Source organism: Notamacropus eugenii, chromosome 3 (assembly GCF_028372415.1).
Source record: "Notamacropus eugenii isolate mMacEug1 chromosome 3, mMacEug1.pri_v2, whole genome shotgun sequence".
Taxonomy (NCBI): Eukaryota; Metazoa; Chordata; class Mammalia; order Diprotodontia; family Macropodidae; genus Notamacropus; species Notamacropus eugenii.
In genome coordinates this window covers 6,280,246-6,304,190 of record NC_092874.1, presented here as the reverse complement: position 1 = coordinate 6,304,190, position 23,945 = coordinate 6,280,246, and the positions used below count along the sequence as shown (strand labels likewise).

Genomic DNA, 23,945 nt, shown 5'->3' with positions numbered 1-23,945 from the left:
TCTCTCTCTCTCTCTCTCTCTCTCTCTCTCTCTCTCTCTCTCCCCTTCCCTCATTTTCTATCTCTCCTTTCATCCTCTCTTCATTTCAGGAGACTTTTGTTCATCCTTCATACTAGGAGAGGACAAGCGATGTCTCGGTGTTGTAGTCAATGGACACAATGTCCAGCTGTGGCTGATCACATAAGTATGATCTCGGAATGTTCTACCGTAGCTGGGCACAAATAGTGCACGTGAATGTTTGGGGTGAAGATGGCTCTAAATTTGTGCATCTCACATTTCTTTTGAATTCCGGCGATTCTAGTTCACTCATAAAGCATAGCACCCCCTTTGGTGTGGGCATGTCATGCTGGGCAGTGCTGTTTCAGAGTCTCCATGTCTCACATTCAATCCCAAACCTCTTCAGAGAGATCTTGAGAGTGTCCTTGTATCACTTCTTCTGACTTTTGTGTGAGTGCCTGCCCTGTGTGAATTCTTTGTAAAATAGTCTTTAGGTAAATGTCATTTGACATTCAGGTGACACGGTAAGCTCAGATGATCCTTTAAAAGGCAGCTTCGGATGGAAAGAGGAGTCATTAAGGACTTGAGGCCAATTTGGGGGGGAGAAGTGTCTCTGGGGTTCTCAGGGTTCTGTCCTTGGCCATGTAGACCCTTTGTTTTGGGAAACATCTTAAATAATGTCTTTGATCATGCAGCTATACAAACTGCAAGTGACCCCAGTCAGGAGGGACGGGCAGCCAAACTGAGTGCTCTTCACTATGTGAAGCCCAGCCTGTGGTTACGTGACTCCTAAGTGTGGTCCCAACCAGATTCAAATGTCATTGGGAAATATTTAACAAAAGAAGTAAAAACATAATATGACACAGATAATATTACATTTTAAAACAAAGTCAATGTGTTTCCATGGAGACTTTTACATATAGATTAGTGGCGCCTATTTTTAGTTAAATTGAACACCAATGGACTAACCCACTGGGTTCAGTCTAACAAGAGGGGATTTAACAGGGTGAGATGTAAAGTCTTACACCTGGGTGTAAAGCCATTTCACAAGCCCCAAATAGGAAAGGCCTGGTCATGGGCCAGTTCTGAACAAAGATCGTGGGGGTTTACAGGGCACCCCCACCCCCATCTCAGACCCAGCTGCCAGTTCTGAGTCCTTTGTTCTCATCACACCTCACATGGGACATCACACTCAATTCAGGGCCCCATGGTTTTAAAAGGACACTGATAAAAGTTGGAGATCATCCAAAGGAGAGTGACCAGGATGGAGCTGGAGCTATGTAGTCTGAAGAGGATTTTCCGAGAGGGCATGATGGGTGCCTTTGAGGATTTGAAGGAGTGGCCCAAGGACACGGAATGGTACTCCCTTTGATTGAGCAAAAGAAGAAGCCAGGGTGAAAGTTGGACAGAGGTAGGTGCAGGCTGGGTGGAAGAAAAGTTACTCCACAATTAACCTGGTCAAAAGTAAAAGGGCTGCCCTTCCCAGGTGATAGGCTGCCTCCCCCTCCTAGTACAAAGATCGGTTGAGCAGTCTTGCAGGATGTGCTCAGATAAAGGCCAAACCAGATGGCCTTGGAGGTCAATTTCAACTCCAAGATTGTGTGGAGGAGGATGAGGGAGAAGAGGTGCAAAGGGTGTGTGGGGAGAGGGGTAGAAAGTCAGTGGGCAAAGAGGGGGAGGGGGCAAACCAAGATGAAGGCCAATAAAGTTGAGGGGACAGCAGTTTCATTTATATGAAAACGCTGAAAATATAGACAGGGTGGAATCATAATGTTCCATGTAAGGAGGGGAATGTTCCATGTAAGGAGGGGAAGAAAGAGAGGAGGAAACCCAAGGCTTCAAGTTGAAATACCAATAAAAGGGTGAGGCTTCAAAGTGCCACAGCCAAAGTTTGCAGATTTTACTAATGGCCCTCACTCTGTGGGGAACGTGATCCAACAGACTGGAGCCACGGAAGCTTCTGACTGAGCTGACGCCCTGTTCCCATCCCAGCACACTTCCAAGATGACCGTTCCTGTGAGGGAGGGTTAGCACACTGTGAGTGGCACATGGCAAGGTCTGTCTTCATTCCTTTGCTCCCAAACCCAAATGTTGGGTGTTTGACCCACTTTCTTGATGCCAAAAGCCAGTCATTGTCTACTCTGTCTGTCCTCAGGTATTAGTTGGTTTAAGCACAGATATCCATACTTGGAAAATGAACAGGCCCAGTAAAGTGAATGGTCAGATAATTAAAGCAGAAAGTTACCTTTGCTTTCATTAGCCTTAATTACTCTCCTCCACCTAGCCCCCTGATTATTTCCAAAGGCACTGGAGGCATCGATGCCTTTTCTCTACATTTTGGTCCAAAGTGCTAACGACCTCCAGTCTTTACTTCACTTTGTCTGTGGTGATGAAGTCTTATTTAAGAAACCCCTCTTCTCCAGATCTCACATGTGATGTTTCAAGGACATTTTGGAAGCCACCATGGTTTCAGGGAAGTGATTCCCAGGAAATGTGCAGGGGCCTGCATCCACAGAGAATCCCAGGGATGGTTAGAATACATGGAGGTGAAGGTCAGGCAAAGGAGGATGAGGCTCCAACAGAGGTCTCTCAGGCTTCACTCCTCCCCCACACACCCCATCTTATCCAGCCATGAGCCAGTCCATTTGGAACTCTGGGAAATGAAGAGGAAGCAAGTTTTTTATTTCTTTTCCAACAACTAGTTTCACCAAAGGAAATCATTCTTGGGGGATGGTGGCCTGGTCTTACTGAGTGACCAACTCTTTCCATTTTTGTAGGCTTTGGGGCCTACAAAGTGTCATAGAACTTGTGCTGACTGCAATCACTTAGGAAAGGGGAGGACAAGGAGAGCCCCAAATTGGTTTTCTACTATGCTTAGAAGGATGGAATCATTTTGGTTACCAATGCTCGTAGGACATAGGCCCTGGCACTTTGTTACTCACCAAAATTACCACCATCAGGACGCAAATATGACTTAGGAAGGGGCAACAGAAAAAAGAAAAGAAAAGAAAACTAATTCATTTGAAAAAAGTATAAGTTCCCACTACAGAGGAAGCTAGGGGGTAGAGAAGAAAGAGCACTGGACCTGGAAATGGGAAGATGAGTTCAGATCCCTTCTAGTCTCAGATACTTGCTAGCCGTGTGACCCTGACCACATCAGTGAACCTCTATCTGCCTCGGCTTCCTCAGTGAGAAAAGGAGGATAATTTGAATGCCCTGTTTCCTTGCTTACTCATTTTCTGTCTTCCTTCCTTCCTTCCTTCCTTCCTCCCTGTCTTCCTTCCAGCTGAATATAAAAACAATAAAATAACCCCTGCCCTCACGGAGCTGCCGTTCTGCTGTAGGCAGCGACATACACCTAGATGAGTCTTCTACAGTACTCCATTTTGTATTGGGGTTGCAGTGTTTCAGGAACATGCACATTTTGGGAAAGTGTGTCAATAAATTGAGTTTGCATTGGACCAGTGTTGCTTCTATTCAACCTATTTCGATGCTTTACTGGTTCACCTTGATTTGAGGGAGGTTTTGTTTGGCTGGGGAAACCTTCCTTGACCCAGACTCTGGTTTGTGAATTCCATTTGCCAACAGTTCCTTAAAAAGTGATACTTTGAGTTTGAATTGTGGTTACTGTGGTTTTTAGGGGGAAAGAGTTTAGTCATTGGACTAAACCCAAGAAGATGGCAGTCAATTCATTCTAATGGGGAAGGGATACAATATGCAAATGATGCATAACAACACAAGATGTGATGTGAGGGGGAGCAGATTTCCTCACCCAGGGCATGACACAGGCAGAAATCTCCCTCATACCAAAGAGAACTCAGCTCATCTCTGCCCAAAGGGCAGGTTCCGTCCTCCCGAATCATCAGGGAAGGCTTCATGGAGGAGGTTTCTTTTGGGCCTTGACATTCCCATTAGATTTGACAGACAGCCAAGGAAGAGTCAAGAAAGGGGGATCCATCAGCACAGATGAAGGGTAAGAAAGCTCAGCATGAGGTATGTAAGTAAAGAATGGTGAAGTAGCTTAGACTGAGGAAAAAAGTGTGAGACAGAAAGATAATGAGACAGACAGAAACAGAGAGACAGAGACAGAGTCGCTCAATTCTTCCTATTAAGCAGTGAGGAGACCCATCCAAGCCAACTCCCTCCCTTGAAGAAGCTTATATTCTAAGGTAGAAGAAAACATGCAAGGGAGCTCCCAGCTGGAGACATGGGCTGGGAGAGGCGAGCTGTGTGCTGAGCCAGGGCTGCTGGGATGGAGCCGGACCAAGAAAACCACAAAGTTGGAAGAGGGAGGGTGGAGCCCAGAGGGGGCAGGCCAGGCCTGGGCAGATTCTGGGAGGCCCGGAACAGCACCTGGCACTTGAGACTGAGGAAGACAGGCGCATTCCTGGATCACTAGGGAATCACAGATATCCTCTGCAGTACAATGGTGTGATCCAAACTGAACATTAGGAACATTAATTAGGTAAAGAGAACAGCTCACATTTCTTCCTGTTAAAGTTTACAAAGCACTTTAGAAACACTTTAAAGTTTACAAAGCTTTTCATATACACTTCAGAACTATTCATTCATCCCTAAACTTTCTCCTAACTTCCAGTATTGCATCTCCACTGGCCTACTGGCCATCTCAATCTGGATGTCCTCTAGATATCTCATATTCAACATGCCCAAAACCAAACTCATCATCTTTCTTACTAAAACCTCCCCCATCTCCCTATTACTGTTGAGGGCACAACCATCCTCCTGTTTCCTCAGGTTCACAACGTAGGAGTCATCCTGGATTCCTCACCCCCATATCCAATACGGTGCCAAGGCCTGTTGATTTCACCTCTGAAGCCTCTTTCAAATATACCTCCTTTTCTCCTCTGGCACTGCCACCACTCTAGTGCAGGCCTTGGTCACCTCATACCTGCACTATTATGTTAGCTGCTTGGGGTTCCACTGCCTCAGGTCTCCCCCGACTCCAATCCATCCTCCATCAGTGGTTTTCCTAAAACCCACATCTGACCTTGTCACCCTCCACTCAATTCATTCCAGTGGCACCCCATTGCTCCCAGGATCCAATACAAAATGTTCTATTTGGTGCGAAAAGCTCTTCACAGCCTAGTGCCAGCCTTTCTCACCTTCCCAGTCTTCTTATACCTTCACATTCCCACCACCACCTACTTTGAGATCCAGGGACATTGGCCTCCTGGCTGTTCTCAAACTTGAAGCCCCATCTCCTGCCTGAGCTGTGGTCTGGCTGTTCCCCCAGCCAGGAATGTTCTCGGCTTCCTTTGAGTCTCAGCTAAAATCCCACCTTCTCCAGAAAGCGTTCCCAGCTCCCCCTCAATGCCAGGACCTTCTCTCTGGTAGTCACTGCCAATGGATCCTGTCCCGAATCCTAAATGTGAGTGCTGGAACATAGTTGTTTTCCTATCAGCTCCCCCATCCACCTGTGAGCTCTTTGAGGGCAGAGACTGGCACATAGCAGGTGCATAATAAAAGTCTGCTGCCTGATAACTCGTTGGAGATGCTCACAGAACAGCAGAAAGCCTCTGGATGTGGCCTGGAAGGACCTCTGCTTACGATTTTGTTGGCCTTGGACAAATAAACTCCCTTAGCCTAATAATGGGGATTGAACTAGAACATTTCTGAGTTCTGTACCAGTCCTAAAATCAGTGGTTCTATGAAGTATCAGCCTACTTCCTACTATAATCCAGATAATGCAGATATTGTACCCATTTTACAGATCAGGCCATGAAGGCTCCAAAAGTTAAATGCCTTGCTTGCAGTTACACTGTATTATCCCTCTCCATGGTCACCTCTTTGACCGCTGGACTGGGCTGAGCTGGGCTGCCTTTCTTGGCATGGTCTACATCAGCAAGGGCTGGAAGATGTCTGTTTGGGAGATCAGTGAGAAGATCAATGTAGTTACTGAGGCAAGAGGAAAGAAGAGGCAGAATCAGGGCCAAGGCAGTAAGGAGGGCATAGGCTGGCCATGAAATAACTGCAATTCCATGTGTATATGTATGTGGGTAGGTAGGTGGGCATATTCATTAGAAGTAACTGGAATGAGATGGGGCTTGGAAAGAGAAGTGGGTGAACCTGGAGAAGCCTGGTCCCCAGAAGGTAGCTGGAGCATTGCCCATATGCCTCCAGGTGGGTCCCAGCACAGGGCAAGTTTCAAACTATTTCAGGAGACTCTGACTGCTATCAGCAACCCCCCCAACTGTCCCTGGAGAGGAAGGTTCAGCACTGCCAGACATGGGGCCACTCAAAGAATGGGGATCACAAAGTTCACAAGAAAGCCCTGCCTCTTCAACAAGAAGTCCAGCCCTTGAAGAATACAAGATCAAAGTCAGAGGCCACTGGAGGGTTATTAGCAAATAGGCAAGGAGATAATATCAGAGCCAACTAGCCTGGCTGGATTTACGGTTCTAAAGGAATCCATAGACTCGGGGGCAGGCAGGATGGGGTCCTTTGGAGTTCCCAGTCCCAGGCAGCTGAGATCAGAGTCCACCCACTCTGCCCGCATCGTCTGCTCCCTCCCTGGCACCTCGGAGCTTGTACAAACATCCAGTCCCATAGTCTTCCTCTAAATGCCAGCTCTGCCTAACTATGGTGAAAAACAGTCTGACCAGAGGGATAGGGGTGGCTAAGTGACACAGTGCACAGAGTGCCAGACCTGGAGTCAGGAAGAGCCTGAGTTCAAATCTAGCTTCAGACATTTCCTAGCTGGGTGACCCTGAGCAAGTCAATTTACCCTGTTGGCCTCAGTTTCCTCATCTGTAAAATGAGTTGGAGAAGGAAATGGCCAACAATGCCAGTGTCTTTGCCAAGCAAATCCCAAATGAAGTCACAGAGACTCAGACATGACTGAAAAATGCCTGACCAACAATAGCCAAACCTTGGAGAACCGGAGCCTGGCCACCACAAGTCCTCTGTAGCTGAATTTTCTGGATAGCTGAAGCTTTACCCCCAGGTAACCAACAAGCTTTTATGCTGCTCACAGCTTTTAAACAGAGCCCCTGGTTCATGGCCCTTCTGTGGGGGCCTGTCTGTATGCAGCAGCTTATGCCAGGCCAGGCCCAGTGCTGACAGGCCCTCCAGACTGACTCTGGCAGGACACTCAGTGGCGCCAGACTATTGCACTTCTGCTATCCTGCTCGTCTCATCAAGTCAAGACAACAAGCATCTATTAAGCTCTTACTGTGTGCCCAGCTAGGGACACAGTACAAACAGTCTCCACCCCAGGAGATTTCAGCCAGCACCTAAAAGGAAAGGGGAAACAGCATAGAGGATCAAGTCCAGAGAGCCTCAGTGGAGCTCAGGAAGGGGATGCCAGGGACAGCCTGGACACTTTCCTTAAAATGGAGACACTGGCATGATCTGGCCAAGCAGAAGGAAGAGGAAATGGGAGTCCTAGGGGCTGGAGTGCAGGCCAGAGTGACCCTTGGGTGAGGCAATTTCTGGGTCCTGAGGGGTGGGGAGAGGCTAGATGGGAGTCCATTGTCTTCTGTGTCCACTTTTGGGAAGGGCTAGGGTTCCTGACTCATTAGGGCAGCCCTGTTCCCACCTCCTGCTACTGCCTTCCCTCAGAGATGTGCTCCCATGATGCCATCTGTATCTTGTTTGTGCACAGGGCTTTGTGCGGTGTCTCCCCCATTAGACAGTGCCCTCCTTGAACGTAGGGACCAGCTTTGCCCTCTGCTGTATCCTGGGACCGTCCAGAGGTGCCTGGCTCTCAGTGGGTGATGAAGAGCTGCTCCTGGGCCTGAGCTGGCTCAGGGGTCATGAGGGAAGACTTCCTGCCGAGGCTGGCTGCAGAGGGGGAAGGATCACCGTGGGCTCCCTTCTGGAGGGCAAACAGACTGGGTTTTAGGATTTCTTTGCCATTTGAGTCACCTAAGTGAGAAATGCCAAACTAAACCAGCCTCTTGGCCCAACAAGGACAGAGGTCATAGCTCCACCTGGGACTCATTGAGGAAGCTGGTTCCAAAGCCCCAGGCAGTTTGGCTCCTGAACAGGAAAATGGAGCAGGTCAGAGGGGCACAGAGAGAAGGCTCATTGGCCTGCCCCACACCTCATTTTGCAACAGAGAAAACTGAGACTCAAAGAAGGGAAATGAATTCCTCAGTGTCCCAGTCATTAGGAGGAGAGACCAAATTCATGGGATAATCAGCTTAGAGCTGGAAGGGACCTTAGAGAGGTCTATACAACCTCTTTATTTTACAGATGAGGAAACTGAGAATCAGAGAAGATAAGGGATTTGCCTAAGTTCACATGGGAAGTAAGTGATAGATACAGGATCTGAACCCAGTTCTCCTAATTCCAAATCCAACTTTTTTTCCAAGAGAATAACTGGGAAATCCAAGCCAGAGGGGCTGCATGAGGGGGTGGGGAGGGCTCTTCAATGAAGAAATAAGGATTTTGTCCATTCAGGAGGTCATCACATCTGAAGGCAAAGAAATTAAATGTTTACCAGCGGACAGAAAAGATCCTAATGAATCATTAACCATATCTGATATTTCTTGTAGCCTGTTACAGTGTGCAAAGAATATTATAACAATGGCTAGCATTGAAATAGCATTTTAAGGCCTGTTAAGCAATAAATATGTATTTATGTATGTATGTATATATCCTATGTATATGTGTGTGTGTGTGTGTGCGTGTGTGTAATATATATATATGTACATAGTATAATATCCATGCAGGGAGAAAGAGAGAGAGCAGCCTACCTCACAAAATGGTTTTAAGGGACAGATGGCATTGTAAATGTGGATTTAGACTTGTAATCTCATTTGATCTTTAGAACCACTGTGTGAGGTAGGTGCTGTTATGATCCCAGCTTTCTAGATGAGGAAACTTAAGCTCCAGGTAGTGAGATACTTTGCCCAGGGCCTCACACATGGCCTACTGAGTGTTTGAACCCAGATCTCTCCTGATTCCAAGTGAAGCACTCCCTTTTGTGCTCCATAAATTCTGCATTGCCCTATCTGAGCACCACTGTCCATAAGTGGCTTAGACTGTGCTTATTTGTGAAGAAGGAAGGAAGGGAAGAAGCAAAGGAGGAAGGAAGGAAGGAAGGAAGGAAGGAAGGAAGGAAGGAAGGAAGGAAGGAAGGAAGGAAGGAAGGAAGGAAGGAAGGGAACATTTATTAAGTGCTTACTCTATGCTAGGCATTGGACTCAAAGCTGGTAATGTAAACTCCAAAGTGGACCAATCCTTGTCCTCAGGAAGATGATATTCTAATAGGGAAAATGGAACATCCAGGGGCTCCAGGGCCTCAGTGGCCAGGGAACCCTCTCTAGCTCAATGAGTTCATGTGGGGAGAGTGGCGAATAATGTCATAGGCAGTTGTTTGGACACGTCCTTCCCAGAAAAAAAGTGTTGATTTGGTGCCTGTTCTCAAAGCTGAAGGTCTGAAGGGAGTGGAGAGCAGATCCCAGGCCACACAGCAGAAGGATGCCCCACAATCTGGAGTATGGCTCTGGCTTGATCTGAAGAACCCATGCCAATCTGGAGCCTGTGGCACTGGAGCACCCATTGTCAGACCAGTGCTGGAGCCAGAAGGCAGGAGGTGGTCATGTGTGTGTTTCAGGGCCCTGAGATGCTAGGACTTTGGGGATGAGAGGTAAATGCAGGAGTGAAATCAGGCTAAAGGGGCCCTAGCTCACTAACCCACCTGCACAGGCTGGATCCAGTGTCTTCAGCACGGTCGTCTTGTCCTAGTTAGAGAACTAGAAAGGAATCCAAGGACTAGTCAGGAGGTGGGCCAATGACTGCTGGACACAGGGCGTTCTCCCTCCCTGTGTTTGTTTCTCTCTGTCCTCTGGCCTCACTCTCACTGTCTCCAAAACCATCTGTTCTTCTGAGTCAGCATGCCCACCATAGTGTGCATCCCTCCGAGTCCTGGCTACATTTTTCAGTCTTTTGTGGTAAAGACTATGACTGACGGAAGGAAGGCTCTTCCTTTCCCAGAATCCCCTCAGGTGGGCCTGTCACCCTTGGCATGAGCCAGGCACACCTGCAGTCTCCAAAGGGCATCCCCAAGCATGGCTGACACTTCTGACCCTGAGGATACCTCCCACATGAGAATGGTTTGTGTTTCTTCTCTTGGCTTTCCTCCTGTTTTATCCATGGATAGGGAGATGTCTGTCTGATCGAAAAAAAAAAAATACATCACACCAGCTGTTTTTGGAAAGCATGTTAATCCTGTCGACCTACAAGTTGGTTGACTGGCTAGCTGATGAGTTATGGATCTTATGTAATCCCTGAGGGCTCCCATTTATGTGGACAATTGACACTTTGCTATTGGAAAGGAGAAAGCCTCATTTACTCTGGTCTGGACTCATTTGGAATAGATTTGAACCCCTTGTGCCCAAGGCTGAAGAATGATGGGGTGTCACATAAAGACCTATTCTGATTCTAAAGAGGAAAGCCTCATGTGCCTTGGATAACACAGCCTACCTTATGGTATTTGCTGATAGAGGGGCATTTGAGCCTGGACACTGGCTAAGTATGTAAATGGAGGAGGAAGAGGACCCTGCTGAGAGGGGACATTCAGGTTGTCTGGTTTGCCCGGTTTCATGTACAAGGTCATTGTTATGGCAGCCACAATGAGCAAGGTCACAGGAAAGGTAATTACAAATCCAGCCCCTGTCACCAGGGAAGAGGTGGGAGAGCTCCTCTCTGCAGCAAGACAAGGGAGTGGTAGCTGAGCTTCTGCAGGCTAGCCATTCTAAGCCAGTGCCGACGGGCCACCCCAGGGACATGGTCTCTTGAGGAATTCTGGGAGGAGGCCCACATTCGTTGAGAGCTCTCCCAAGGCTCTGTAAGCATTGACTATGAGCTAAGAGCCTTGAGTCACAAATGGTAAACATATAAGGGGCTGGTCAGTGTGAGCCAAGGGCTGCTGAATACATTCTCCAGACTGGAGCTGTTCAGTCCCTCAAGGTGGCCCAGCCCTGTGCCACACACCTGAGGACGTAATGCCTTATGCCTAAAGGCCCATCCACAAAACTCCTGGTCTTGTTCTTTATCTCAGACTCAACTTTCCCTGGGCAGCTGTCATTGAGAATTTGAGCCATCCCGCTGATAAGGAGCCTGGAAGCATACTTTGTGAAGACTCCTTGGGCCCCTGCAGAGGGGCCCTGTCTCAGTCCCCTCTCTGGGCCCCAGTGAGATTCAGGATGAATGATCCAGGCTTAAGAATCATACCATGAAATGCGGCCATCCTGCCACAACACTGTTTGTTACCAAGCACCCCATTCAAGCCAAGCAGCCTTTATTAAGTAGTTCCCCTTCAAAGGCAAATAGGCAAGACCCTCGAGAACCAAGGGACCATGAATAGGGTGGAAGCGGGGGACCTGCATCTGTTGCTGCTGGAATCTCTGTGGAATTCTGGACCTTCCCTAGAAGCCTGAGTCTCATGAGAATCTCAGCACCACAAAGTAGACTTCACTTTGAACATACAGAGAATGACCCATCTCAACCAGTCTCTTCATCCTTCAGTCTTAGCTTACAATGACTCTGACTGTTCTTAGTTCTTTTTTGGTCATGTCTGACTCTCTGGGACCTCATTTGGGGTTTGCTTGGCAGAGACACTGGAATGGTTTACCATTCCCTCTCCAATTCATTTTACAGATGAAGAAACGGAGGCAAACAGGGTGAATGACTTGCCCAGAGTCACATAGCTAGTGTCTGAGGCCAGATTGGAATTCAGAGCTCCAGGGCTGGTGATTCTATCCACTGTCTCCTACCTGCCCCCATCAGTGACTCTTACTATTTCTCAAACTCCAAATCCCCTTGAGGGATAAAGAATAGACATCAAGAACCTTGATTTTGGAGTCAAGAGGACCAAGTTGTAAATGCATGACCTTGGGCAAATCCCTTCAACTCTTTGACCTCTAAAATGCCTTGAACAGGATCACATCGAGGGTCCTGTCTGGGTCTTCTATGGCCTAGGACCCCCAGACTGTTCAGAGGAATGTGCTTCAGGCCTCACACTTCCCAGGAGGTAAGTTCCTTAAAGGCCCATCAGCCTTTAACCTGGAACAAAAGCAGAGGTACCCAGAGCTGTGCGCCTGAATGGAGACCTGCTCACCCAAACTGGGGGGTGGTGAGTTTGTTAAAAAAACAAAAAAGAGTACTCACTAATTTTCAAGTCAGTGAAACAACTATTTATTAGGGTCATATTATATTCAGGGCAGCACACCAGGAACTAGACTATATCACAAATGTGTAAAAATGAGACTGACTGCCCTGGGGGAGCAATCCATCTGATGTGGGGAGGCACTTGGACATAAGAACAGGTAAACAGAAAACAATGTCGGGATCCCACAGTGAAAAAGACAAAAACAAAATGTTGTGGATAACTTAAAGAGTCCCCCAGTTTACAGAATACTTAAATTAGAAAGAAGTAACCTAGTGTGTAAGAAACCCAAAGATCCAAGTTTTGGGGGAAACAACACATTATTTAACAAAGCTTCTGGGAAAACCAAGAAGAAATCTGGCAGAAATTAGGCATGGATCAATATCTCACACCATATACCAAGCTCAAAGTAGGTACATGATTTAGACATAAAGGGGGTTATCATAAGCAAATTAGGGGAGCATGTTAAAAGTTACCTGCATAATACATGGCTAAGAAAAGAGTCATTAAGAGGTAGGATCACAGGAGGGAAAATGGATAATTTTGATTACATGAGATTAAAAGGTTTTCATATAAACAAAACAAATGCAGTCAAAATTATAAGGAAAACAGAAAACTGGGAAAAGGGCAAAATGTATAACAAGTTTATATGATAAAGGTCTAATTTCTCAAATATGTAGAGAACTGAGCCAAGTTTATAAAAATAAAAGCCATTCTCAAAATGGTAAATGATCAAAGTATATGAACGGCAGTTTTTCAGGGGGGAAAAGGTCAAAACTATCAATAATCACATGAAAAATTTCTCTAAATCACTTTGATTAGAGAAAAACAAATTAAATCAACTCTGAGGCACCATGTCACACTTATCAGATCTGTTAACATTACAGAAAAAAAGACAAATGCTGGCAGGAATGTGGAAAAACTGGGACATCCATGCACTATTTGGTGGAATAGTGAACTGATCCAACCTTTGAACCAGCAATACCACTACTAGGTCTATATCCCAAAGAGATCAAAGAAAAAGGAAAAGGAACCATATGTACAAAAAACATTTGCAGCAACTTTTCTTGTGGTGGCAAAGAACTGGAAATCAAGGAGATGTCCATCAAATTGGGAATGGCTGACTAAGTTACAGTATTTGATTGTGATGGAACATGATTGAGCTATAAGAAATGATGAGCAGAATGGTTTCAGAAAAACCTGGGAAGACTTCCATGAACTGATACAAAGTGAAGTAAGCAGAACCAAGAGAAAACTGTACACAGTTATAGCAACATTGTAGTAATGATCAGCTATGAATGACTTAGCTACTCCAACCAATATAATGATCCACGACAATTCCATAGGACTTCTAATAAAAAAGGCTTTCCAACTCCAGAGAGAGAAATTATAGGTTTTGAATATACAATGGAGAAGATTTTCTTTCACTTTATTTTTCTTGCTTTTTAAAAAATTTCATGACATTACTAATGTTTTGCATGACTTTATATGTATACTGGGCATTATATTGCTTGCCTTCTCAATGGGTGGACAAAGGATGAGCCAGAAGGAGGCTCAGAACAGAAAAAAATTTTAAATAAATGAATTAGGGGAAACAAAACTCTTGGAAGCCATGGAGTCCTGCCAAGTGCTCATCTAGCCTCTGTTTGGAAATCTACAGTGAAGATGAACCTATATCATCCCAGAGCAGTTCATCTCATTTTGGGACAGTGTTCAATACTAAGAATTGAGGAAGAAAAGAAGTATTTTAAATTGGCAGAATCATAGAAGGTTTCATGGAGAAGGTGGCACTCAAGTTGATCCTGGGAAAGATATTGAAGCAAAGGAGAGGGAAGAGATAAGGGAAGAGGGCATGTTGAGCATAGGGAAACATAGTGTGGAGTTCATTCTTATGGGACAACTGGGAAGAAAAGTGGGAATTATACTGTGGAAGGCCTTAAACTTCAGACCAAGGGAGGTATACTGTATTCTACCAGCAATAAGGAGTCCTTCATAGTTTTTCAGCAGGGCAGTGATATGGTTAGATTTCATGCCTTAGGAAAATGGTTATGGTGCTTCAGGTGAGGATAGATAAAAGAGTGATGAGTGTTGTTGAAGAAGAGAAGGTCTGGCAGTGGGAATAGGGGGCCCTGAGTGGCCCTGACCACTCAGTAGGTCTGTGGAAAGAGCAGCTAGCCTCCAAAGGCAAAGCAGGGGGCCAAGTCAGGGTCCTGGGCATGTCAGAGGAAGGTGGGAGTTTGTGAAGAAGGATCTAGGATAAAGGAAAGTTTGCAGATTAGAGTTTGTTAATGAGAGAGCATTTTTTTTAGAGTTTGTTAATGAGAGTATGAAAGAGGGTACATGAATATGAAAAAGTAGAAGGCAAAGTGAGGCAAAACCTAGGAGGGCAGGGAGGAACCCAAGGGAAGGGCTGGAAAGAGAAAAGTTGGGGCTTGTCCAAGGATGAGAATTTCTTGCCCATGGGGGCAGGGAGAGGAGGGTTTCAGCAAGATGGAGAAGCTTGGAGACTCAGTAGACCCAAAGATGAGAGGTAGTGTGGTTTACTGGATAGGTCATAGGACTCAGACTCAGGAAAATCAGAGTTCAAATCCTGCCTCACACCCTGACCAAATCCATAACCTCCCTGGACCCATTTCCCCATCCAAAAATAAGTGCGTTGAACTAGAGGGATGAATGGTCTTGAATGTCCCTTCCAGCTCATAATCTAGGATTCCTATGGGGATGTAGATGGGAAGCTGCCCTGCCCTCAGGATCTCCCAGGGACTCCCTCTAAGCTTTACAGGAATTGAACTTAGTGGCAGGCATTGTGTTAAATGCTAACAGAAACAAAAATAGAAGAGAGGAAAGGACAGGACGGGACGGGAAGGGAAGGGAAGGCATGGGAAGGGAAGGGAAGGGAAGGGAAGGGAAGGGAAGGGAAGGGAAGGGAAGGGAAGGGAAGGGAAGGGAAGGGAAGGGAAGGAAAAAGGAAGGAAGGGAGCGAGAAAGGAAAGAAAGGGAGAGAGGGAGGGAGGGAGAGAGACAAGCTGTCCTACATCTGTCTCCCATTAGAATTTTTAAAAGAAGTATTGTATTTATTGTACTTTTACTTCTTCCTTTCTCATTCTTTCTGTCAACTCAGTGCCTTCCTCAATAAAGAACTCCTCCTGTGCTTTAGAGGTTTGGGGATAGAGGCCAGACCTGACTTTTGTCATTGGTTTACAGCAGTAAAATAGAAATAGAAATGAAATCTTGTCTGTTTTGTTCGTATTTGTTTATCCGTGCACTTGTGGTTTTCTTTGGCCTTTAAATCCTTGTGCCTACTTTCTTGGTTGGGGGTCTACTGAAGACCCATTATTTTTCTGGTAATAATGCACTGCTCTGCTTCTGGCTCAGGTTTCTCTAGGCAGGCACAGGGCAGGGAGAAACAGGTTCTGGATCTAGAACCTACATGCAGCACTCAGTTACTCTTCTTGGAAAGTTTTATCTCCTTTATTCTCCACTTTATTGGAAATGGGTGTGTAACAAAGAGCCTTTTGTCTTCCCCCTTTCCAGTAAAAAGCTGGTTTTGTGATTATATTCCAAGTCCACTGCACTAGTCTCCCTGTTTCCTTTGTTGTACTGTGTTTTTCATATGTGTCTGTAGTGCTCAGAATTCTCTGTAGGGCTAAAAATCAAGCATCTCTTGTCTATCATTAATAATGCAATTAAATGAAACCAGATGTCACAACAACTCCTCCAAGATGTATTAAAATTGCACTGAATATCTTTCACTTCCCTCCCATTCCTCCAACTCCCTTTAGCCAGATCGAGAGTCAAAAGGTCTTTCCATTATGCAGGCCATGGTGGGGAAAATTTTCATTGAAATCTTCAGTCTGACCCCAGGAACATTTTCTTTAGAAAACTGGCCAACATTTTAACCCATGTAACCTTGTACATAAAACATACTGGGACCAAAAATGAATGGGCAATACCACAGTGTCCTTTTTCTGGAAATAGGAAATAGGAAAGAGAGTGTCCAGAGCAGGGCATCCAGGGTCTGGAGGAACTGGAGCTCATGCCTTTTCATGAGGAAAAGTCAAAGAAACACTGGAGGATCATCTTGGAGAAGACAAGGTTCAGAGGAGACACAAAAACTACATTAAAATATTTGAAGGGTTGATGTGTAGCAAAAGGAATAAATCTGTTGTACCTAGACCCAGATGTAAGAACTCAAGAGTCTTGAAGGGCACTAGTAAAAAGGCAAACTTAATCTTGATTTAAGAAAAAAGTGGCAGGAGCTATCTTGGGAAATGCTGGACTCTCTCTCACTGGAGGTCATCAGCGAAGGGTAGGTGGCCACTTGTCAAGTTTGCTACGGAAAGAATTCTTAGTCAGGTCTGGGTTGGGGCAAGAACCTTTCCAGAACCTTCTAGATATGCAGTTCTGTCTTCTTATGATACTTTGCAATAATGAGCGATGTGTCGTGTGACCGTGATGCATTGGCCACCACCATCTCCAAAGGACTGAAGATGATGATTCCCCCAGAGGACAGTGAAGTAGTATTTGGGGGCAGCAATAACTAACACATAAGGCGTAATAAAGGAGAATGGGAGTCAAGGCTGCTTTCCATGAAAAGCATAAATTACAAAGAAGATGGGCTTGTTACGTGATGGGAGTTCTGAATAAGTGGTGGGAGACGCACCCTTTATGCCTCCAGCATCCTCTAAATGTCAAGTGAAATTATTATTGATTAGAAAATAAAATTAAAACATCATTCATATTTTATGCCTATCAGATTGGCTAGAATGATTGAAGGAGAAAGTGACAAACGTTGGAGGGATTGTGGAAAAATTGGAACACCAATTCATTATTGGTGAAACTATGAACTAATCCAGCTATTTTAGAGAGCACTCTGGAATTATGCCCAAAGAGTCGTTAAACTGCCTATACCCTTTGATCCAGCAATACCACTAGTGCTTCTGTTTCCCAAGATGATTACAGAAAAAGGAAAAGAGCCTCTATGTTCTAAAATATTTATAAAAATTCTCTTTGTGGTAGCAAAGAACTGGAAATTGCTGGGATGCCCATCGACTGGGAAATGATTAAACAAGAAATGATGGATGCAATAATTTTAGAAAAACATGGATAGGCTTGCATGAAATAATAAAAAGCAAAATTAGCATAACCAGGAGATCATTGTATACAGGAACAGCAATATTGTTTTAATAACAGTTTTGAGCAACTAAGTCATTTTGACTATTATAAACACCAAAATTAATCACAAAGGTCATATAAAGGAAGAAGACGCTGAGAAAGCGGCCAGAAAAAGGGGATAAATAGAAGTATGTACGTAACGATTTTGCATATATATGAATGCACACATACACACACACACACACACACACACATGCACACACACACATTTGTGTCTAATGGTAGCCATCTGGGAGGGGGAGGGAAGAAAAACAGGGATAAAAAGAAAGTGACATAACTTTATTATTTATTTAGAAGGAATAGTAAGTTATACATAATAGATTTGCACTTTCATGTGCAATCATCTTTTTTTTTCTATTCTACTAGGTTATGGAAATGCTTGTTTTATTTATTAAGTTCAAAATATTTTTTTTAAAGAGAGAAATCAAGGAAGACCTCCTATACACTGAGCCCATGTAGGAGAGCTATAGGAGAACTTGACCAAGAGTCACCTAAGATAGGGAGACAGGGATGAGGAGATGCCATGTACCATTGAAGGGAGCATCAGATCTTGACTTTGACATGAGACCTTGAGCAAGTCACTGCCTTTCTCTAAGTATCAGTTTTCCCAACTGTCAAATAAGAGAATTGAACTAAATAACTCCTCTGGCCCCTTCCAACTTTAAATCTGATCCATTTCATGGATGAAGAAACACTGGAGTGAGGAAAAAGTGCAAACACAGGAATTTGAAAATCACTGAGCCTGGACTTAGGCCATCAGGTAGTATTTATTAAGTACCTACTACGTGCCAGGAATTGTGTTAAGTGTTAGAGATATAAAGAAAGGCAAAAGATATTTCCTGCTCTCAAAGAACTAAAACATGAGTCACCTAATGAACCACTTTGCCTACACTAGATTCAGTTTTTTTTTTTGGAAGATTTACTGAACCATAGATTTTCACACTTCCTTTCTCATATGTGCCAAAGTTGTTTCATGTACTTTAATGTATAATTTAATTAGTATCCTCCACTAATTAGGAAGATTCTCTAAAAGGTGGGTAGCTGGAATGCCAAAGCATTATTAAATGATGTAATAATGTAAAAGAAGTAATGGTATAGTAGCCAATGAATTGGAGTAGGAGTCTACAATCTTATGATGACTGTGCACTGCTAACAATCCTAGAAACCAAGTGAAACTGAAGAAAGTAATCTCTAAGAATAAATTTACAAAGACAGTAAAATACCTCTAAAAAAGATGGGGCATCTACTTAATGACCACATGATTTAATTCGATTATGCTCCAAAATACTGTTTATACAAATTCACGATTGGGTCACAAAGTGTTGAAGAGATTTGGCCCGAGTTAATCATGTTTCTCATTTCTCCATGTTTCTCAATTCTTCACATTTCCCAGTTCCCCATGTTTCCAATTCTCCATGTTCCCCAGTTCTTTACATTCTCCAGTTCTCTACATTCCCCAGTTCTCCATGTTCCCCATTTGTCTACATTCCCCAGTTCTCCATGTTCCCCAGTTCTTCATATTTCCCAGCTTTTTATGTTCTTCAATTCTCCTAAGTCCTAGATAAAGGCTCTTTTCACTATACTATAATATGAGCCCAGGAATAAGCAGCAAGAAGACTTCACAGTGGGATTGATTGTGCAGATTTCAGGTCTTTCAATGACTCCATAGTGCTTGATTTTCTGCAGCTCCATTATTTTAACATAGATGTTCTCCTAGCTTCAATTCATGGAAAAATATAACATTGGAAGAATCAAGATACCAATCAACAAGTCTTTATTAAGCACCTACTATGTGCCAGGAACTATCCTTGGAGTTGGGAATATAAATATAATTCATAACATAACCTCTCATCTCAAGGAGCTTACATTCTAATGAAAGAGGCAAGGAAAGCATTAGCCACAGAGCAACAGAGATGTGCATTGGGGGTAGCAGATTATTATGGATTATCTGTGCCCAGGAGCAATGGAATCAGTGAGGCTGGTTTGGAATCTTGGCTATGCTGCTTGTTACTTGTGTGGCCTCAGTCAATTTCCTTAAATTCTATGAGCCTCAGTTTCCTCATCTATAAAATAAGGAACTTGGATATAGTAATCTTCAAAATCCCTTCTGCTTTCAGTCTATGGTCCCTTACGAATGCTAAGTAGTTTAAAAGATCTTATCAAAAATAGATGTAGGCAGGGAGGTGGAGCCAAGATGGTGGAGTAGAATGATGCATATACTCTAGTGCTTCCCCCACAGGCCACAAAATACCCTTAAAATTACTTTCAACAAATTCTAGAGCAGCAGAAGCCACAGAACGACAAAGCGAAAGAGGTTTTCAGCCAAAGGTAACCTGGAAGGCCAACAGGAAAGGTCTATCTCACAGGACACTGAGCACAGTGGAGCTCAGCCCTGGTCATGTAGCACGAGGAGGAACAGGACTAGAACAGGCCTCCGGGGCAGAATCCCCAGCAGGGAGGGTTCCAGATACCTCAATCCACAAGTGACAAAGATAGCTCAAAAGGTCAGTATAGGAGAAGGGGAGAGATCGGGAGAAAAATTGGACATGTTACAAAGTGATGTAAGAGTAATTAGTATTAAAATAATTGACTGAATTAATTACTGAGATTAAATCAGAGACAACTTTAGTTTGGGGAAAATAATTTTAGTCTAAGTTTCCTAGAGGCAGGTAACTTCGAGGAAAATTTGGCATTGATGGAAAAGTTAAGGTTTTAATGGTAAATTTGATTTTATAATTGTTAATTAATCAGGAACTAGAACATGTACAGAGAGGCATGTAAGCCATGTAAGACCTGCCTCAATAGATGTTCCTTAGCTAATGTGAAGTTATAGTCATATCTGAAACATGGTTATTGGAACTTGCTATTTTAAGATGTTATGGGACTGTTAACTGACTGTTCTTCTGAGTCTAACTCCAGGTACGGGTAGCAAGAAAAGCGATCTGAGCTTCCAAACCATGATGCCAGTAAGCCTGTGAGATGCTGGTATGAACTGAAAAAGGTGATCTCATGGGAAGGGTGGGACAGTGGCTTTTCAGTCTGGGCTGAGGTAGAATTCTCCTGACTCAATTTCCCCACTGACACCTGGCAGACTTTAAGCCTGAATGAAAGCAAGTGGACAATCTACTCCTGGCCTGGAATTGATATGAAGTTGGGGAGGTATTGTTTCCCTGAAATGTCCCTACTCTTAGTGGCAATTTCCTACAGTCAAAAGATTTGTAAACTTAATACCAGATCTATTAAATTATATATTGTTGGTAGGGGAACATCCAAGGTTAACTTTAGAATTAAGTTATTAGGTTTAGGACTTTAGACCAACAACAAGTCAGAGTCCTTTAATTCTTAGTAATAATGTGGAGACAATTAGGTCAAGGGCTTATGAAGTTAGCCTACATAGTTATTACTTGTGTCTCAGTTAGTTAATGTTAAAAAAAATTGTTTGTGATCTATCTTGTAAATGTTTTGAAAGAAGTATCACCTGAACAAAAGTTGGAATTGAACTGTGTTAAAAATGAAAAATAAATGGATGTAGGCCACTCATATCACAGGAATGTAAAACAGTGGATGGACCACATGGGCATTATGATATTATGTTCAAGGTGTCAACAGAGACAAAGAAAGACCTTGGCACAGAGGACCAATGTGCCAGGGGAGCTGATATAAAGTAAAAGACAGAAATCACCAAGGATGAGGAGGTGTGGAGGGGCACCATGGACTGAACTGTTCAGTTGTATGTTTATACTTAGAAATATATGATCTATCCTCAGGTAATGCCTTAATAGCTTAAATGTTCACTGCCCAAAGCTTCAAGGTGAAGAATCATGAAGGTGACAAGAGGATAGTGCAACAATGAAGTTCAATTCAGCTCAACAAGCACCCATTAAATACCTACTATGCAGAGGGCACCAAGAGAGTTGCTGAAGATACAAAGACAAAAACAAACAAACAAAGAAAAAAAGGCCTTGCTCTTGTAGGACGATGAGAGTATACTTTTGAAACAAACTCTTAAATGCCCAAGTTGTTGAAAGGAACTTATGATGGCAAGAACCTCATGGAAATCTTACCTTGCACAGGCTCATTTGTTGCTAAGTTGGGCAATGCTCTTGGCTCATGAGGAAAGTAAAGGATGCAGAATGGGGCTCGTTAGCAATGCAGATCCCAAAATAGAGAGAAACATTGGGGAGTACAAAATGTGAAGGAAGAAGGAGGTTGTGAACAGCAAAGAACATAGACCATGCATGAGGCCTCTTGGCGTGGCCTCAAGAAGGTAAGATTCATAAGTCATCTCTATTTTCAGCCCAATGTTCCATCGATGCCAAATTTAAACTCAAAAATATGTTTTAAATTGAACATATGCCCAGTGATTCTAAAGTGAGAAAAGCTAATAGCATGACTTTCTTCCTAAATACTGCAACTGATGCCAAACTAATGCCAAGCCAAACTTAAAATGCCCAGGTGATTTTCCTACTCTTAATACTGATCTAAGAAGTTGCTTTCATTCAAGGTTCTCATAGGTTGCCCTTGTAAGATGTCCACCAGTTTATGCCCCGCGGTATCAGATACCAAAGGAAACACCCACTGGCCACAGTGTGCCAATATTCTGGGGGAAACAACTGGAAGCATTTTTCAGAATTCCTATAATTTTTATGTAAGTTGGTGGGGGAGTTAGGGAAATTAGATCTTAATTATTAAATGACTGTTATCTATAAAAGATGCAAAAGGGTGAAAGGAAATACATGGTAATTACCAGCTCAGTATCAACAAGCAAATTCTATTTTAGGAAAATCACCTAAATTGTGAAAGGAGAATTTCTAACAATGATCTTTAAAAAACGTGATGTGCAAAAACGCTTGAAAAGAATATGATTAATGAAAACCTACCAATACCTTTCCTAGGCCCTGTGGGGCCAATAGTCACTGAGGTGGCAGAAAACATATAGGAAGTGTTCCTTGTCCCATTCAGAAAAATTGAGGATCAAGGCAGAGATAGATTTCTCATCCTCTAGCACAGTGGAAAGAAAGAGAGACAGGATAGAAAGAGCTCTGCCTTCTTAGATGCAAGGGAGGGTGTGGCTTTCATAGTCAATAAGTGATTGAAGAAAGGGAGAGAAAAGGGGAAGAGGAGAAAAGGGGGAAAAGGGGAGGAAGGAAGAATGTGTGAGTAGAGAGAAGCCTCCCTTTTGGTTAAATCATGGGGTGGAGGGGAGGGAGACAATTCAAGAAAAAGCCTCAAAGACTTTGGTCTTACTACTACATTAACCATGTCTGCAGGTCCAGCTGGTCCTCCTGCTATCATCCTGGCCTGTTTGTTTTTCCCCAAAGGGGGAAACGAGATCTTCTACTATCCAGGAGCTCTCATCTCTGAAGGTTCACAAAGACAGAGACCTTTTATGAAGAAAGGAGTCTCTCTCTTTTTTTTAACTTGTGGGTCCCCATGAATAAACTAAAAGATGTCTCAGCTCTTTCTCTGTGACTCCTGGAGTGCTACAGTTTTGAATCAAGGGTATCTGCCCTCTTACACTGAAATCTGCCTCAATCTGTACCTTCTGGGAACCACTCTTTCCTGAGACCTACTGTCCTGGCTAGAGGCAAATGAGGGAAGAATGGGGTTATTGTATATCTTGCCCCATCTCTGATTCCAAACAGCTAGAAAGAAATATGGTGTCAGTTAATTAAAATATTACCCAGGGAAACTAAGCAGGAAAGAAATATAGGGCACACATCAACCAGTCCTACATGTTTTGTATGTCTCCTTGTTACTACAGACTTAATTTATTGGATGTCCCATTGAGCAGGCTGTCTTTCCATTTCTGTAGGTGTATCTATAAAGAGAAGAGGCTATGTCCCCCACTTCCATCCTCCTTGAACTACGGAATCACACAATTCTCCTAATCACCAAGTGATTGCATCTCATGTTCCACCGTGTACCTTTCCTCAAAAATAGACAGATCCAAATGTAGGTCTTTTGACCTAATTCAGTCATGGCCCATCATTCCACCCCCCTTACTCCCAATTACAACCAATGCCTCCAGAAAATTAGTTCCACAATGTTCTTAGCTTTTTGTCCAAGCAAGAAAACACACTTTATTGCTGCAAGTAAAGGATGACCTCAATTGGTTATCCCACCCACTTAAAGCTAATTACCTTTGGGTGAGAGCTTTCTTGATTCAAGTCGTTATATGGAGAGACTTGGTCTTAACCTAAGAAATCAGTATAAAAGAAAAAACTATTTCAGAAGGATTTGGAGGGTGAGGATCTGAAAGGTTGGAACAAGCATGGCCTTCCAGTATGCCTGCAAGGAGCAAACAGATTGCTGAGCTGTGACAGAGAATGGAGGTATAAGGGGAAGGTCTTTGGCTCAGCTGGTATGTATGGCAGTACAAGACCTCAGTGGAAAGAAGTCCTGAGGAAAGGTCAGCTCTTTCCCCAATTTCCCCTTTAGTGTGTGTGTGTGTGTGTGTGTGTGTGTGTGTGTGTGTGTGTGTGTGTGTGTACTATAATCCCCTACTTTGTTCCCTAAATATTTCTCCAAAATTGATATTTTCTTCAACCACAAAGAAGACAGCAGGTAACTCAAGCTATATAATAACAACAGCTAATATTTATATATCCCTTACCATGTGCTAGGCCCTATGCTA

General features: G+C 43.8%; 1 long non-coding RNA gene across 2 annotated transcripts in view; it reads right to left on the bottom strand.

Annotated features, from left to right (window-relative positions):
* Positions 1-1,801: 1,801 nt before the first annotated feature.
* Positions 1,802-23,945, bottom strand: part of LOC140532384 (uncharacterized) — a 31,776-nt gene continuing 9,632 nt past the window's right edge. The window contains exons 4-6 of one of the 2 annotated variants that reach the window (XR_011976487.1): positions 23,452-23,507; positions 9,665-10,138; positions 1,802-2,011 (exon numbers count right to left, since the gene is read on the bottom strand). This is a non-coding gene — a long non-coding RNA (uncharacterized lncRNA). Of the gene's footprint in view, positions 2,012-9,202; positions 10,139-23,451; positions 23,508-23,945 lie in introns of those variants that run through there. The other variant, XR_011976486.1, reaches the window with a different exon arrangement.